Here is a 4,644-nt window from a genome sequence, read left to right as displayed (position 1 = left end):
ATTAGAGAGGATAAGATATGAGGATTGTGAGTTCAAGGCAAGCCTGCGTTACATAGAAAGCCCTTGCATACAGTCAAATAAAGAAGATATGAAATGACATGATATTGAAATGTCCAAGATTTGAAAAGTATGCATTTTCCCCTCCATCAAATCATGGGATTAATCTGTGTCCAGAATAATATGTTGCAATGTGAAGGTGCTAGTTTTCCCCCTTAGCTAGAGTTCTTTTATAACTAAGATAATACTGAAAAAAAATTTCATATTTTTCCTTCTTAATATTAGTGAAATCCTGTAAGAGAGAATTATAGTACAACTAGGAAAACAGCTTTCCCCATCCAGCCAACAAGTGTTTAGTGAGGGAAAACACACTTGTATGCATGGGTAAACTTTCATAAAGAAATTAAAATGTAGTTTTTCCCTTGTGAGACTATTACAGGGGACTTCTATCTTTATAGCTTCGCTGCAGTTTTTCCCCAAATTTCCTACAGTCAATACCTTTTCCTTTTTTCTTTCTTTCATTTATTTATTTAATTTTGTTTTCTGGTCATATTGCCAGGCCCTAAGGATATGAGGAATAGCATGATGAATAAGGCAGACAGGTTCCTTACTAGAATTTCCTATTAGGGGAAAAAAGAGAAAATATACAAGTAAATATGCAATCATACTAATAACAATAAAATAATTTCATATAAAAATAGCAGTTACTATAATTTTTAAATAATATAATGATATGACTTTCTTATTTGAATATAATGATATGACTTTCTTATTTGAATGATGAAAAGTAAAATAGTGCTTTGGAGACCAGAGCAAAAACAATCAATGCAGAGAGTAAGGCCTGCAGATGAAAAGAGCTTAGATGACAGAAGAAACTTTTATAGCATGACAGAAAATGTTAACAGAATTAAAGTATGTGTGGTAGACGGAAAGAAGAAAATGAGACCAAGCCCAAAAGGTAGGCCAGATCCCAGCCTTTCAGAACATGGAGAGGAGAGCCACTGAGGCTATTAGAGGCAATATATAATTCATAATCAGTGTGGTGTCTTATGTGCTCAATAAACAGCTATAATTCAGAACTCTGAATTCCAGACTTTGTCCAGGACATTGACATGAGTTATGCTCTCATTCTATTACATGAGTGAGAAATACATCAGAAATTGGGTTATACACTTAATTCTCATCTTTGTAAAACCTCTTCACATAAAGAAATTAAGGCCCAGAGGAACTGAATAAATCAGCCAAGCTCATGTCATAAATTATAAAGGCAGGGGTTGGAGAGATGACTCAACAGTTAGGAGCACTGTCTGCTCTTACAAGGAGCCCAGCTTCGGTTCCCAGCACCCACATGACATCTAACAACCACCCAAAACTACAGTTTTCAAGGAATCCAATGCCCTCTTCCAGCCTCTGCCAGAAGGTCTCACAGATGCACTTACGTACATGCAGGTAAGAGCTCAAACACACAAAAAAAATAAATGAATCTTTCAAAAAAGTTTTTGAAAAATTACAAAGGCAGAATTTGATAATAGGTCTGATTATAAACCAGTTTTCTCTTTATTACATCAAAACTTCTCCTAGAATACTGAGGCTGCGTTTTTTAATATGATAGCTACAACAAGAATTGACAATTGCACTCTATAAAAGCTGTTATTCTGAACAGAGATGTGTTGTAAGTTGTAGGAAATCAGGATGCCAGGCCCTAGGGTGAGATGAGTCTAAAGCTTTGAATTCCAGGCTGCATTCTCTGCTAAAGGGAGGGGCATTGAAAACAGTAGCTCTGATAATCCCTGTCTTGAAGAACACTTTAAGACAGGCAGGAGAAAGTGACCTGGTCATAACTGCAGGATCCCTGCTCTGTGGGGAAAGTGTCTTGGTCAACAACCCTTAGCTCATCTCCCTGTCCTAAACAAATAACTCAGCTATCCTTGGCCAAGAGATTAGGCCAGGTTAAAGGTTTACTCCTTAGCTAAAAGCTAAAAGTTTACCATGCTTTTAACTCGAAGAAAGAAAACACAATGGCCAATATGTTACCAGATGGGCATTGATAACCTTGAGTAAAAGTTTAAGCATCCTTCTGGTGCCAACTAACAGACTATATGTTCTGCTTCTTTGTATCCTAAGTCTTTGTATGTGACTGTCATATCCCACATGACTGTCAGTTCCTTGGGATGTATAAAAACCATGTGAATTTTGAAATAAATAACTTATTCAAAAGACCCAAGTCCCAGGGTCCAAGACTTTGTCACCATCGGTATTGTCATCCTTCAAAAGAGTGAGGTTCCCCGCCAAGCAGGGCACACCTGGGTCACCCAATAGTTAGTCTAAAATAAATTCTGTATTTCAAAATTAGAAGTGAAATTGGAAATTTTTTTTCATATTTTTTATGTGTTGAACTATTTTGTAATTCATTCTAATAAAATTTTTATGAACATTAATTTTACAGGTTATTTTTAGCTTCTTTTCCACAAACCATTAGAAACACTGATTTATATACATGGTTTATATTACATTCTTTTAGAGTTGTTCTGGAAAATTTGTTAAGTCTGAGAAGAGACAAATCTCATACACAAAAAAATAAACCAATTTGTAATTGAAAATTAGTGTAACAAGTTTAAGAGAATTGTTAATAAATTCCTCCTGATATTAACTGATACAAAAATAATTTTTGGTGGTTAGGAATCACAGAAAGTAAAACTGCCTTATAAAATGAGTTTTAATTTAATGTCACAATCATGAGAAAAGTAATAATAAATTGGTACCAGGAAATGGCCCTATTGATGTGATAAACCTGATCACATGGTTCTTTAAATTGGTATTCAGGATGAATAAGTAAGACTTTGAAATTTGGGTTCGGATGTCCTCAAAAGCTGAGAGCAGGGATTAACAAGCTGCTCTGGTGAGAGTTGGAAGAACAAAAGGCCAAGAGTAATTTTAACAGTGGAGAGCAAGCTAATGAGGCTTTAGAAGGGAAAAAGGACTCAATAAAGAGCTGGAATGGAGATTATTTGGGTTATATGTTGACCAAGAAAATGGATGCATTTTTCCTAAGATCTTGACTGGTGCTGAATTTTAAAGTAAAGGAATAATGGGTGTAACGTTGGGAAGCATCAAGTTAGAATAGCCTCGATGAACTTGCACCTAAGGACATCTGGATATAAATGCTTGACCAGATAGGACTTAACATATATAACAGAATGCATGCAATCCGGTGGGGTGGGGGACTTTGGGGGGCATGGATGGGGGAAGTGTTTATATTTGATTAAGAACTAGTATATGAAATACACAAAAACTCAATAAAATATTTTCTTTGAGTTTTATTTATTATTTTTATTTAATTTCCATGAGTGTATTGCCTGCATGTAGGTAGGTGCACCTGTGTCATGCAATTCCAGTGGAAGTCAGAAGAGGGCATTGGATACCCTGGAACTGCAGTTACAGATAGCTGTTAGCTGCCATTTGGATGCTGGGAATCGAACTTCGGTCCTCTGCAAGATCAGTCAGTGCTCTTAACCACTGAGCCAAGTCTCGAGCCCCAGTAAAAAAAAATTTTTTTAATTAAAAGAAGCATTTCATTACAACAGCATTAACCTATTCAATAACATTTTTCTGAGCTAGGGTACATCTCTTTCAAAATTGGCTGTACATTTCTAGGTTTACAGATGAATTATTACACTTATAAAATCTTATACTCATTATAAACTCTCTAAGAGATAAAATTAAATTAGGTTCCAATGTTTAAAAAAGATCTCCTCTTCATTGTCAAAACACACAGTTTCAGTTTAAAAAAGATCTCCACTTCGTTGTCAAAACACACAGTTTCATACAGAAAAATTCATTCCAAGCCTATTGACATTGAGACGTTTTCACATGCATTTCTAATCTCTATATACATGACTATTACTGGTCACAGTCGCCCCCGTTCTGAGCTCCTCGGCATCTGAGCATGAATACAATTTTGTCAGATAGACAGCCTTCCCCTCCCACTAGAGCCTCCATACTCTGCCAATCCTGCCACTGTCCACTGTATTGTCAACACCCCCATCCATTCCCCCCTATCTGCCCTTCTGGTAAATCTAGTCAGCCAGAGGTCCCTGTTCCAGGAGGATCAGCTGTTCCTCATCTACGCAAATCCATTGTCAGCACCTCTCCTCTGCCATCCCTGCCACTGTCCACTGTATTGTCAACACCCCCATCCATTCCCCCCTATCTGCCCTTCTGGTAAATCTAGTCAGCCAGAGGTCCCTGTTCCAGGAGGATCAGCTGTTCCTCATCTACGCAAATCCATTGTCAGCATCCTTTGGATAGAATTGGGGTCTGCTGTTCATTTTTCCTGTAGTATGTTGGGTTAATGTATGGAAGAGCCTTTATCTATCCTGGCCAACAAATCGACTGAAGGTATCGCCTGTCTGGCTTTGCTGTTTGTCGAGTAACTTTTAGTTATATAAATGTATGCTCTTATGATATTATGTTGGCCCCTTTAATCTTTGGTTAAACTTCCCTTTTGGGTGATTAAGGACATAAAATTGGACCAGATAAACTGATTTGTTTTTACTCTTGAGGTTGTTAGAGGATTTGTTCCTCAGGGGTCCCATGGGGTTGGGAGGAGCCCCTGGCTCCTTTCTTTTACCAGTTCCATCTATGTGA

The 4,644-nt window shown here is 37.2% G+C and overlaps 1 long non-coding RNA gene across 1 annotated transcript in view; it reads right to left on the bottom strand.

Annotated features, from left to right (window-relative positions):
• Positions 1 to 500: 500 nt before the first annotated feature.
• LOC115067940 overlaps positions 501 to 4,644 on the bottom strand; it is a 21,270-nt gene continuing 17,126 nt past the window's right edge. Inside the window, exon 3 of the long non-coding RNA XR_003847296.1 lies at positions 501 to 617. This is a non-coding gene — a long non-coding RNA (uncharacterized LOC115067940). The remainder of the gene's footprint in view (positions 618 to 4,644) is intronic.

The sequence above is a fragment of the Nannospalax galili genome, unplaced genomic scaffold (assembly GCF_000622305.1).
Source record: "Nannospalax galili isolate Female #2095 unplaced genomic scaffold, S.galili_v1.0 scaffold767, whole genome shotgun sequence".
Lineage (NCBI taxonomy): Eukaryota > Metazoa > Chordata > Mammalia > Rodentia > Spalacidae > Nannospalax > Nannospalax galili.
Note: the sequence above shows the minus strand (reverse complement) of the source record. Positions and strands in the feature narration are given on the sequence as shown.